Source organism: Phoca vitulina, unplaced genomic scaffold, assembly GCF_004348235.1.
Source record: "Phoca vitulina isolate PV1807 unplaced genomic scaffold, GSC_HSeal_1.0 scaffold65, whole genome shotgun sequence".
Taxonomy (NCBI): domain Eukaryota; kingdom Metazoa; phylum Chordata; class Mammalia; order Carnivora; family Phocidae; genus Phoca; species Phoca vitulina.
Genome location: NW_022589768.1, coordinates 5,536,234 through 5,549,401, shown reverse-complemented (window position 1 = coordinate 5,549,401; position 13,168 = coordinate 5,536,234). Strand labels below are relative to the sequence as shown.

Genomic DNA, 13,168 nt, shown 5'->3' with positions numbered 1-13,168 from the left:
CCCCGGAGGGCTCTTCAGCTGGGTCTCCCATTCAGGAAGGGCCTCAGCTTTATTTATTTATTTTTTTAAAGATTTTTATTTATTCATTTGAGAGAGAGAGAAAGAACAAGCTGGAAGAGGGGCAGAGGGAGAGGGAGAAGCAGGCTCCCCTCGGAGTAGGGAGCCCGATGTGGGGCTCAATCCAAGGACCCTGAGATCATGACCTGAGCCGACGCTTAACTGACTGAGCCACCCAGGCGCCCCAGGGCCTCAGCTTTAGACTTTGGATATTATTGTCAAGTGTATCTGTACCTATAGCCATTGTGTTCATGTCAAAAAGCACAGCTTTATTGTGCCTGAACAGTTAAAATAGCTACAGTTTTTATTAACTGGTTTTGACGTGCTCTCTGTCCCAAGACTGTCACTCTGTTGGTGAAAGTGGCCTGGGTCTCTCTCTCTCAATGCAAATAGGAAAAAGATAAGGGAGACCCCCTCTGTTGACTCGTGGTTTGCATGTGAAGTAAAGGGAGGGTTTTGGAAGCTGGGAGAGGAGGGAAAGGTGTCGTTGCAGACAGTGGGCACCGAGAAGTGAGCAGAGAACCCAGTAGGTCAGCAGGCAGTGTGGAGGGTCTGTGGGAAGTGGTGAGCTGAATTTGCAGTGGAGCCCTCCCCCCTGAGTGAAGCTCCCAGCCACTGCTCAGGAAGAGGTAGTGGGAATGTAGAGCCCAGAGCTCATGCAGAGCTTTCACCCCGCAGTGAAAATATGGCAGCAGGGGAGTTCAGGAAAGGTTGTTGCAGTGGTGAATCACAGCATCTAAGTTGGGTCGGGAAGGAATGAAGAAAGGCTAATGGGTGGGGAGAAGGTGGAGATGCTGGTGAGGTCCCAAAAAGGTCAGAGGGAACTTGGTAAACCAGAAAGTTGGAAGGAACAGAAATTGTGGCCAGGAAGAGAGATGCCTGAATTTGGGATCTTGGTGATGAGCCATTATTGATAGTAAAAGGGGGGTGGGGGTTGGGTTGGGGTAGGGGAGGTCCCTGGAGACCTGAGAAACCAGATGTAGGACGCGTCTTCCATGTGGTTGCTGAAGTCACCCAAGACGATGACAAGGCTTTAGGTGGAAGAAAGGATGGGGAGTCATGTGCCAAAAGTCTCCATTGACTACGGGGGGAGTGGCCAGGAGGGTGGACAACCTTAAGGCTTTTACCAGACGTTGGAAGACTGTGTGGTTCAGGAGGGGCATGGGGACGTGATCATAAAAGGTGTGCTTGGAGCCCCAGGTCCTGGGAGACTTGGGGAAGGCAGGGGAGGAGTGTAGGATGGAGCATAGCCAAGAAATACAGGCCATTATGGAGACGCCAGTGAGCTAGAGAACAAAATCCATGAGGTTCAAGGTTTATTGTTGAGGGCAATTGTTCTCAGAGTGTGCTTTCTCTGCCTGCATGAGTGGCATCAGCTGATTACCTGGGAACTTATTAGATATGCAGATATTCAGGTCCCACCCCAGACCTACTGACTCAGCGGCGTGGAGCCCGGCCATCAGCTTTCACAAGCCTTCTCCTGATTCTCATAGAGGCTCAAGTCTGAGACCCACAGGAATATAGTATTGAGAAAAGTGGTTCACTTTGTGGAAAAAAATAAAATGGAATTCCAAACTTAGCATCACCGGGCGCCTGGGTGGTGCTGTCGGTTGAGCGCTGGACTCTTGGTGTCAGCTCAGGTCGTGATCTCGAGGCTGTGGGATCAAGCCATGCGTCAGGCTCCATGCCTCTCCGTGCAGAATCTTCTTGAGTTTCCCTCTCCCTCTCCCTCTCCCTGTCTCTCTGCCCCTACCCCCAACCCCGTGCGCACGCACGCACGCTCTCTCTCTCAAATAAATAAATAAATAAATCTTAAAAAAAAAACCAAAAACTTAGCATCACATGGAAAAGTGGATTTCATATGGATTAATTCCTAAATGTGTCCAGAAAACTATGAAGTTAATAATGTAAAATGTTGAAAAATATCTTTGTGACCTTGGGGCAGGAATGAACTTCCTTTTTTTTTTTTTAAGATTTTACTTATTTATTTATTTGAGAAAGATAAAGAGAGCAGAGGGAGGAGCAGAGGGAGAGGGAGAAGGAGATAATCTCCAGCAGATTGCACTGAGCACAGAGCCGGACGTGGGGCTCGATCCCATGACCCTGAGATCACAACCTGAACCGAAACCAAGAGTCAGACACTCAACCACTAAGCCAGCCAGGTGCCCCAGGAATGAACTTCCTAAACAAAATTTCAAAAACACATACTAGGGGTGCCTGGGTGGCTCAGGTGGTTAAGCATCTGCTTTCGGCTCAGGTCATGATTCCAGGGTCCTGAGATCGAGTCCTGCATTGGGCTCCTTGCTCAGCGGGGAGTCTGCTTCTCTCTCTCCCTCTCCCTCTGTGCTCCCTCTCTCTCAAATAAATAAATAAAATCTTTTAAAAAACCACATAGGGTCGCCTGGGTGGCTCAGTTATTAAGCATCTGCCTTCGGCTCAGGTCATGATCCCAGGGTTCTGTGATCGAGCCCCGCATTGGGCTCCCTGCTCAGCGGGAGGCCTGCCTCTCCCTCTCCCACTCCCCTTGCTTGTGTTCCCTCTCTCGCTGTGTCTCTCTCTGTCAAATAAATAAATAAAATCTTTTAAAAAATAAAAAAATAAATAAAAATAAAAAAACACATATTATAATGCAAAAAGATCCATCAATTTGATTAATTAGAATTAAAGATTTCTGCCCAAGGATGGCTACATTGATAAGGTTAACAGATGACGAAATTGGGAGAATATATTTGTGATATCTAAAGCTGATAAGAGGGGTGCCTGGCTGGCTCAGTCAGTGGAGCACGCAACTCTGATCTAGGGGTGTGGGTCCGAGCCCGATCTTCGGCGTAGAGATTACCTAATGATAAAATCTTTAAAGCTGACAAGGGACTAATATCTAAATTCAGAATATGCTAAGAACTTCTGCAAGTCAATAAGAAAAAGATGGAACTCAAATAGGGAAAAAATGGGCAAAGATGTGAATAGGTGATTTACACAAGGAGAAATTTAAAAGCTAATGAACGTAGGAGACGTTAAGATGTATTAGAAATCCGAGAAATACAAATTAAAACGGTTGTTAGCAGGTTTAGTCATAGGACCCCCAAACTTCCCAAACTGGAAACAACCCAGATGTTCATCAATAGGTGAGACAAATCGGTATTCGTGCAATAAATATTATTTAATGATAAAAAAGAATGAATTGTTGACACAACTCTCAGAAATATTTTGCCGTGTGGAAGCAACCAGACACAAAAGACTACATGCTGTAGAGTTGCGTTTATATGAAGTTCTAGAAGAGGCAGAAGTAATCTGTAGTGATAAAAATCAGATTGGTGGCTGTGGGGAGCAGGGAGGGGAGATTGAGAGCAAGGGGCACAGGGAACATTTTGGGGTGATGAAAATGTTTCACATTTTTATTTGGATTGTGTTTACAAGTACATATATGTCAAATGTGTTAATATTACTGAATGCAAATTGTGCCTTGGTAAGATTTATTTCTTTTTAATTTTTTAAAAGATTTTATTTATTTGAGAGCGAGAGAGCATGCAAATGAGAGAGAGCATGAGTGGGGGCGGGGGGGAGAGGGAGAGGGAGAAGTACTCAGGGCTCCATCCTAGGACCCTAAGTCCCAGGAACCCAAGATCACGACCTGAGCCAAGGGCCGATGCTTAACCGACTGAGCCACCCAGGCGCGCAGGTAAAGTTGATCGATAAACAACATTATAGGGGCACCTGGGTGGCTCAGTCGGTTAAGCATCCGACTCTGGATTTTGGCTCAGGTCTTGATCTCAGGGTCCTGAGTTCAAACCCCACGTTGGGCTCCACGCTGGGTGTGGAGCCCACTTAATAGATAAATAGATAGATAGATAGATAGATAAAACAATGTTATAGCTTTATATCATTTAGATTGTTAAAATGAGACAGCTGGATAATGCCAGGAATTGGGAGAGTACAGGGGTCCACGGCTGGTGGGCTTGTGGAGAGGGTGGCCTGTGACTCCAGAGCAAGTCATACCCTGTGAATAATCTCAAAGAAAACTCTTACAAGGTAGAGAGGCAAGAAGACATTCACTGTAGAGTTATTTACCAGGGTGGGGAGTTGAAAACAATTTGGGTGTCCATTCCTGGGGAAGTAGATAGATAAAATGCGGATGTACACCCTGGGGGCGCACCCTGAGGCAGCTAGGAGCAGTAGGTTAGATGTACCCAGAACAGCATGGACGGGTCTGAGAAATAAAACACTAAGAAACTGAATGAGGGACGCCTGGGTGGCTCAGTCCGTTAAGCATCTGCCTTCCACTCAGGTCATGATCTCAGAGTCCTGGGATCGAGGCCCGCATCGGGCTCCCTACTCAGCGGGAAGTCTGCTTCTCCCTCTGCCTGCCGCTCCCCCTGCTTGTGCGCTCCCTGTCTCTCTCTCTCTCTGACAAATAAATAAATAAAATCTTAAAAAAAAAAGAACTGAATGAGGTATATAACAAGATGTCATTTATGTAAATTAAATATACAAAACAATCCAAGAAATAGGCCAAAGACGTGAACAGACATTTCACCAAAGAAGAGATACGGGTGGTGGGGTGCCTGGGTGACTCAGTCAGTTAAACATCTGTCTTCAGCTCAGTTCCTGATCCCAGGGTCCTGGTATCGAGCCCCTGGAACCCCAAGTTGGATTCCCTGCTCAGTGGGGAGCCTGCTTCTCCCTCTCCCTCTGCCCTTCCCCCTGCTTGTGCGTGCACTCTCTCTCTCTCTCAAATAAATAAATAAAGTCTTTTCAAAAAAATAAAACCTATTAAAAAAAGAGATACAGATGACAAATAAGCACATGAAAAGATGTTCAGGGGCGCCTGGGTGGCTCAGTCCGTTAAGCATTTGCCTTTGGCTCTGGTCATGATCCCAAGGTCCTGGTATCGAGCCCCACATCGGCTCCCTGCTCAGCGGGGAATCTGCTTCTCCTCTCCCTCTCCCTCTGTGTGCATGAGCTCTCTCTCTCTCTCTCAAATAAATCAATCTTAAAAAAAAAAAAAGATGTTCAATATCATTAGCCATCAGGGAAATGCAAATTAAAACCACAATGAGCTATCACTGTAACACCTATTAGAGTGGCTGAAAACTAAAACAGTGATAACACCAAATGCTGGCAAGGATGTAGAGAAACTGGATCTTTTCTGTGTTCCCGATGGGAATGTAAAAAGGTACAGTCACTCTGGAAAATAATGTGGTGATTTCTTATAAAACTAAACATGCTCTTACCACAAGACAATGAATGGCTGCTTTGGGGCATATATCCCAAAGAAATGAAACTTACGTTTATACAAAACCTTTACATGAATGCTCGTATTAGCTTTATTTGTAATAGCCCCAAATGACCTGTATGTATCATAAGGGCATTATGGTTAGTAAGAAAAGCCAATCTTAAAAGGTTTTATTTATATAACATTCTCAAAATGACAAAACAATTCAGATGGGGAAGGGATTAGTGGTTGCCAGGGCTTGGGGATCAAAAGGGGGGGGAGTGTGACTATGAAAGAGTGCCATGAAGGAGACCCTTTGTGGTATTGGAACATTTCTGTATCTTTTTTTTTTTTTAAGTTTTTTTTTTTTTTAAGATTTTATTTATTTATTTGCGAGAGAGAGAATGAGAGACAGAGAGCACGAGAGGGAAGAGGGTCAGAGGGAGAAGCAGACTCCCCGCTGAGCAGGGAACCCGATGTGGGACTCGATTCCGGGACTCCAGGATCATGACCTGAGCCGAAGGCAGTCGCTTAACCGACTGAGCCACCCAGGCGCCCTCATTTCTGTATCTTGATTATGGCCGAGGTTACACAAATGTGTTCATGGGATCAAATAGAACTATGCACACACACACAAATAAGGGCATTATGAAAATTGGTGAAAACTGAATGATAAAGTCCGTCTTCTGTTTAACAATATTATACGAATGTCAGTTTCTTTGGTTTTGCTATTGCAGTACAGCTATACAATATCACTATTGGGAGGAGTCAGGGGGAGTGTTTTCAGGATGCTGTGTACTATTTTTGTCGCTTTTTGGGAGTCCCTAATTATTTCAAAATACAGAAGTGTTTTAAAAGTATATGCATGCAGTTCTACAATGCATTCTGCAAGAATGTGTAGGAACAAAGGCATGTATATTAAACATCTTAGAATGGTAGCCTACGGGGGAAGGAGAGGGAGGAGGAGTGGAGTGGATAAAAGGAAATGAACAGCTACATTAATCAAGGGACCCTGTGCTGGGAACTGAGGTGATTAACTCAAGCCTTTCTGCACCTGAGGTCCCACAGCCAGGAAAGGGGGTGGGAGTGGGGAAGGGGGATCAATAACATTAAAGGTAAGGTCTTTTTTCAATGCATTAAAGATTTTTCCCTTTCTCCATTAGAAGGCTGGAAGAAGGTTGGAGCTGGGGAGGCAGGAAAGAGGGACTGGGAGAAGGGGCGGAAAAGGGAGGGGGGAGAGGAAGTTAGAAAGGATGATAGGGAGAGAAGGAAGGGGAGGTCATGGACAGCATTCTTTTCCTGAGGGCTTGAGGCTGGTCTGGGGACGGAAGCGGTCACCGTTGCCTAAGCCCTCTGGAGCTCTGAGGCCTCATGGGGGAGGCTTAGGTTCCAGGAGCTCCTCTGAGCAGCTCTGGCTCAGAGAGACACAATGGGCTCTGTGGTGGGAACTCGAGGGTGCTGAATTTTAGCATCTGCTCCTGTCCCTTCCCCCCATTGTTGGGAAGGCAGTGCTAATAAAACTAATGGACCAGTTTTAAAGTCTTACACAAATGAAGTGCACTACCTTGGCTATAAATGCAGCATGTTTTACTCCTAAGTGTGGACGATGAGGAGGAAGGAAGAATACGGACACAAAAAGAAATAATTGAGGGAGTATGGAAAAGCCTATTGATAAGGATGCTCATAGGGATATTACTTACCATAATGAACAATTAGAAACAAGAGAGATGCCCAGTAGTAGACCTGGTTAAAAATGTATGCTACGCAAAAAAAAAAAAAGAAAAAAGTATGCTACGCTCCCGTGATAGAATACATTAAAAATGAAGGTATGCGAGAATTTTTTTTAAAAAGATTTCTATTTATTTATTTGACAGAGAGAGAGATAGCGAGAGCAGGAACACAAGCAGTGGGAGTGGGAGAGGGAGAAGCAGGCTTCCCGCTGAGGAGGGAGCCCGATGCGGGGCTCGATCCCAGGACCCTGGGATCATGACCTGAGCCGAAGGCAGATGCCCAACGACGGAGCCACCCAGGCGCCCCGAGAATTTTTAATGTTATGGAAAAGTGCTGTGATATACTGCTGTCCTAGGGAAAAGTGCTAAAAGAATACGCACTGAATAATCCTTTTTCTAAAAGTTTTTTGTTTGTTTGTTTGTTTGTTTGTTTGGGGGTTTGGGGGTAGTTTTTGTTTTAGTAAGCTCCATGAACAATATGGGGCTTGAATTCACACCCCAAGATCAAGAGTTGTATGCTCCAGCAACTGAGCCATCCAGGCAGCCCCTTTTTCTAAAAGTTTTAAATGCAAACTATGCATAGAAAAGAGACAGGATAGTCACCAAAATATCAACTCACTACACTTAAGATTTGTGAGCTTTATTACATATAAATTATTTCTCAAAAGCAGTTTTAGAAAATATTGACCCAGGCTGCTTTAGTGGTCACTCTGGAGTCATTCTGGTCTGGCAGGTGAAATTATGGGTTTGTTTGTTTGTTTCTTTAAGGATTTTATTTATTTACTTTAGAGAGAGAGAGCAGGGTGGAGGGGCAGAGAGAGAGGGAGAGAATCTCAAGCAGACTCCCCAAGCCCAACTTGGGCTGGATCCCACGACCCTGAGATCATGACCTGAGCCAAATCAAGAGTCCGAGGCTAAACAGCTGGAGCCACCCAGACGCCCCTAATTATGGGTATTCTTCATTGTGTTTTGTTTTCCAACATTTTGGTAGTAAATATGTAGACAGACCACTCTATCTATTTATGGGGGAGCACTATGTGGGGGAGTCTGGCAGTGCCTTGGAGGGAAGGCGGCAGAGGACCGGTGCGGAGGCACTTAAGCCTGGCCCGGCCTGCCAGGTGGGGGAAAAGGCTGACACTTGCCCTCCGGTTTCTCCATCCCCTGGACCAGCCAGCTCGGGCCGGCTCAGCCACGAACACGCCCAGAACTGGTTGTTTCAGGAACCGCCCTGAGAGCGGCTGTTGCTTTCCTGGAAGATAGAGCCAGGATGCAGGGCCTGGAGAGGGACGAGCCAAGGTCCCTTGATAAATGCTGGATATTTATAACCATCTCTCTCACCCCTCCCGCAGATCTCTTCGTTGGGTTTCACTCTCACCGCGTGGCCCACTGCAGGTTAAAGGGATGCGGTGAGCAGTATTCACCGCGGGCGGAGACGTGGGTGGTTTCGTGGCGGTAGCTCTGAGCTCGGCTCTCACTTGCCTCGTACTGGAAACAATACTGCCATTATTGAGCGCTGACCATGTGCCAGTTGCATGCCTACATAATTGCATTTCTCACCACAACCCTGTGAGGTCTCTACTGCTCTGATGCCCACTTTGCTGATAGAGAACTGGAGGCTCAGAGAGGTTAAGGAGCCCGCCCTAGGTAACACAGCCCATTAGGTGGTAGTAGATCTACCACCTAAAAGTAGGTAGTAGGAAGGAGTCCAACCCCCGCGCGCCGGTTCCAGCTAGTGAGCCTGTCCCCTACGGGGCCCTGGACCGCCGAGGCCGGGCCTCCCAAGGTCGGGGAGGGCGCAGCCCCGCAGACCCCGCGCCTCCTGGGGCTGGCGAGCTGTCGTGCGGCCAGGTCCCGACTGGGGGAGGCGGGCACAGCGGCGAGTGCGGAGTGGCCGTCCCCGCCCGAGGCGGGTGGCAGCGGCGGGGCCCTGCTGGGCAGCGGGCGAGCCCGAGGGCGCCTCCGGACAGTTCCCATAAACAGGGGCGGGGCGGGGCGGGGCTTGGCCGCGGCCCCGCATTTCCGGGGACGCCGCGCGGGACGGAGGGTGTGCGCGGGGACACTGCGTCCCCCGGGAGTGCGTCGGGCCGGCCAGGCAGGCGGGGCGAGCCTGGGGGCGGCCCGGGAAGAGGAGCCGCGCCGGAGAGGTGGCCCTGCCGGGGGCGGTGGTCGCGCGGGGGCCGTGACCCTCGCAGGTAGGCGCGGGGGGCAGGGCGGCCGGGAGCCGAGGCCCTGGGAGAGGGACGGACGAGGGCGAGGCCGCCGAGGCCGCCGCCGCCGCCCCCGCTTCCCGCCGGGCCCCTCTCCCGAGAGGGCGCCACCTGCACGCTCTGATGGGCACCGGCGCCAGCCACTGGGGGAGCTCGTTGCCATGGCAGCGCGGGAGGCTGGGCGCTCGTTCCCATGGCCACCCGAGGCCTCGGCGCGGAGTCCTTCTAGCAGTGCCTTAAACCTACTCCTTACTCGCAGATCTGGAACGGAGAGAGAGGCGGGAATCCTGGCCCGGGCGGGGGGGAAATCATCTGGGATTTGGAAAAAGCCTGGGCCCTTCCTCGTAATGGTCGTGGTGTGGCCTTTGAATTAGGCTTTTGTCCTGGCTGTTTCTGTCTGAGTGACACGTGGATGTAGGGGTTAGGAAGGAAAGACGTTGGGATCCTGGAAATGAGGCTGATCTAGTGGCCACTCTGGAGTCGTTCTGGTCTGGCCAAAAGACTCAGAATCCCTACATCCCCCGGGGAAGGTCTTCAGCCCTCTGCTCATATTTCCCAACCTGATTGTGAGTAATTTGACTTAGGAATCATAGGATTCTTGTTAAGAGTCAAATGCTGCAAGAACGGTGAAGGGCATACTTTTTTTAAAAATTGTGGTGTTTTTTTTTTTTTTTTTTTTCCATTGATGCTTTAGAACTGAAAGAGGTTTAGGAATCCACCTAGTTGCACCTTCTTACTTTCATAAGAGAAACTGGACCCAGAGAAGTTAAATTACTTCCCAAGATGACAGTGGGTTGGGAAGGTCAGCATTTGAGGCCAGTATCCTGACTTAAAGGCTATGGCTGTTGCTTTTTTGGTTATTTTACTGAAGCTCAGGGAAGTCTGGGATAAGTCCCCTGGCAACCCTGGGGCTCAAGCTTTTGGTGACAGGTGACCTAAAGACGGGCCGTGGAGGCTGGAGCCTTGGGGAGAGCTGAAAGAACCCCTCTCCCTTGTGCGTCAGTCCTGTGCCTTGGGGCTCTTGCTTTAATATGATATCTGACAGGATGGCCTTAAATAAAGCCCCAGGAGCCGCGCATTCAGCAGCTCTCCAAAATACCGTTTCTTCTGAAGCCAACAGATCTGTTCAGACTGTATGAGCACCCTTTGGCTGCCCTAAAGCAGGGAAGTGGGACTTCCCCCATCAGTGAGGTGCCTTTTCCTTTGAAAAAGTTAAGAGGGAGGTGGGAAGAGAGATCCAGGAAGGAACACTTGAATGAATCATTTGGAAATGATTCGAGGGAGTCAGCTAGAGCAGAAAACTCACGTATTCATTTATTAAACATTTACTGGGTACCCACTGTTTGCAAGCTCTGCACTGGGGCAGAAGATTAAAAACCTGCGTTAGGCAGGCCTGGTCCCCACACTCAAGAAGCTTGTAAAAGAGATGGCCAGAGAGAAATGTGACGTGTAAATGAGCATGTCACTAGAGCACAATGCGTGCCTTAATGGAAATCTGAGCACAGGGCAGCGGAGCCCAGAGGAGCGGCTCCGGAAATCAGCTGAAAACAGCGTGAGTCTAGCCTGCACCGCCTGGGAGCCCTTCTGGGGCTCTGCCGAGGGGGCCCTGGCCAGTACCTTTGTTGGGAGACAAAGGAATGAGTGACTGAAAGTGTCTAGACAAATGTGGCCCAGGATGGGGATTCTCGGGAAAGAAGAGTTTTAGGGACCCAGATAAACTGTAAACTCTATGAAGGCAGCGACCTGTCTGTTTCCTTCAGTTTCTGCAGCGCTTACAAGGTAACACGTGGACAAGAAAGATTTGTTGAGCGGATGAAAGAAGGAAGGAAGGGAATAAAAGAGGGAGGGAATGGGGGAGAAGAGGAAGGAAGGAAGGAAGGAAAGGGACAGCAGTTTATATGATTAGGAAGAGGATGGCTGTAAGTTGAGACAAAACCCTGGTTGAAATTCTAACTACAGGTTCTGGAGTCCGATCTGGGTTCTGGTGCTACTCCTGACTTACTGCTTGTGTGACCTTAGGAAGTCCCTGAACCTCTCTGTGCCCCAGTTTCTCACCTCGGGAGTGGGGATATAGTAATTCCTATCTCTCTCTGTTGTGAGAATTACATAAAAGATTGAACAGAAAAAGCTCAGCACAGTGTCTGCCTCAGTGAGTAGTAAGTATTCAGTAATAGCCTTACAAACGTCAACTTTGCTTTAGGTGAAATAGTTTGCCAAGCAATTCATGTCAAGGTTATAAAACTACTCCAAAAATGAGATAAATAATTTCTTTTTACCTGATAAAGGCTAATTGTGAAAGGTGCCTGGGTCTGCAGATTAGCATACCTCAAAGAAATGGTTCTTTACCTTTTTTTTTAAAGATTTTATTTATTTATTTGACAGAGACACAGCAAGAGAGGGAACACAAGCAGGGGGAGCGGGAGAGGGAGAAGCAGGCTTCCCAGGGAGCAGGGAGCCTGATGCGGGGCTCGATGATCATGACCTGAGCCGAAGGCAGACGCTTAACCACTGAGCCACCCAGGTGCCCCGGTTCTTTACCTTTTTTTTTGTAGGGGGAAGGGAACAGTGATCTTTTTGAAAGCAGATGAAAGCTCTGCTCTCACCAGAGACCACATATCATTCTTAGGGTTCATAGCTCCCTGAAGCCCGCCCTTGCTGCTCATGCTGTCATGAAAGAACTGAGGCAGAATTCACAGAGGAAGAGCCTGGGAAGAGCAAGGTGGGCCTGCTCTCATTCAGGGGGTTTGTGGGGTCCCTGCAGAAACCACAGCTGGAGGAGCTGGAGCTCTGCCTATGCAGCTGGGTGGTCCAGGCCCCGGGCCCAGGTCCCCTAGAGACCCTCCTCTGCTTCGGACAAGCTGGGCCCACTTGGAGCCTCAGAGTGTCCTCCGGCCTAATGCTTCCTCACAACGCATTGATGGGGCTGCCGGGAGTCCTGGGCCAGGGTGCCTGTGTGCAAGACAGTTGTCACAGCACGGATCTTTGGTGTCCCCACACCAGCTCTGTGAGTGTTGTCTCTTAATACCACTGCTTTAGGGTGTGGCAGGTGGGGACACCTCCCTCCACCATGACCAGACAGGACAGTAGTCCTCTCTTTGGAGCTGCAGGAAATCCGTGGACCCTGCCTGTCTATCCCCCACCACCCTGATGGGCTCGCCTGTCTTGGCCCACTCTGTAGGAAGCAGTGGAACCAAGAGCAAGGTGATCTCTCTGGCAGCCACCGGGTGACCCGAGGTGACCAGGAAACTACAGGGGTCAGAGAGCCCCTCATCTTTGTGAAGGGAGAGCCTTGGGCTTCTGGAAAGGAGGTTAGTTTCCTGGGGTGGAGGAGGGGCCCTGACCCGGGCCTTCTTTCCCTTCATGGGGCAATGGCCAGGAGTCTGGAGCTCAGAGTGGGATTCAAGGAGGAAGAACTTGGTGGCAAAGGGGGCAATGGATTCCTGATTTCTTGGCATCTTGGGAAGGGAGGGGCCTCAGGCCTGATAAGCCAAAATGGAAACCAAGCTTTCCTGGATCCTTAGAACATCTACCTCCCACCTAAGAGTGGGTGCTGTGGTGTCAGAGAAGGAGAGTCCCTGAGCAGTCACTGTGCCTCTTCCGGGTGGCAGGTGCCAAGCGTCAGCCAGGCCAACCACCCAGGCCCCCTAGGCGCCCCCTGTGAGCAGGACTGCAGGCCCAGGCAGACAGGCCCCCCCACCGCCCCCCGCAACTGGTGTTGGGGGCAGGGGAGTGACAGTGGTAACGTCATGTTCTACCCTGTCAGGACTGGGACAGGTTGAGCCCTGCTGGTTGCACCCCAGCCCTGTGGGGCAGGGGGGTCCCCTCCCAGGGAGTGGCCAACTCAGGCCCCAACAGGCCCCGGCGGGGCTGGCACTGGGGCGGGGGGTAGGCTGTTCACCACAGGGAGCGCGGCGGGGCCCGGGCTGGGCAGGCCGGTTCCTTCTGCCCTGGAGAGTTGCAGA

At 49.7% G+C, this 13,168-nt stretch overlaps 1 protein-coding gene across 2 annotated transcripts in view; it reads left to right on the top strand.

The window, feature by feature from the left end:
• Window positions 1-9,068: 9,068 nt before the first annotated feature.
• Window positions 9,069-13,168, top strand: part of SEMA4B (semaphorin 4B) — a 36,584-nt gene continuing 32,484 nt past the window's right edge. Inside the window, exons 1-2 of one of the 2 annotated variants that reach the window (XM_032391970.1) lie at window positions 9,069-9,191; window positions 11,833-11,925. The gene's annotated coding sequence lies outside the window, so the exon portion shown is untranslated. The remainder of the gene's footprint in view (window positions 9,192-11,832; window positions 11,926-13,168) is intronic. The other variant, XM_032391971.1, reaches the window with a different exon arrangement.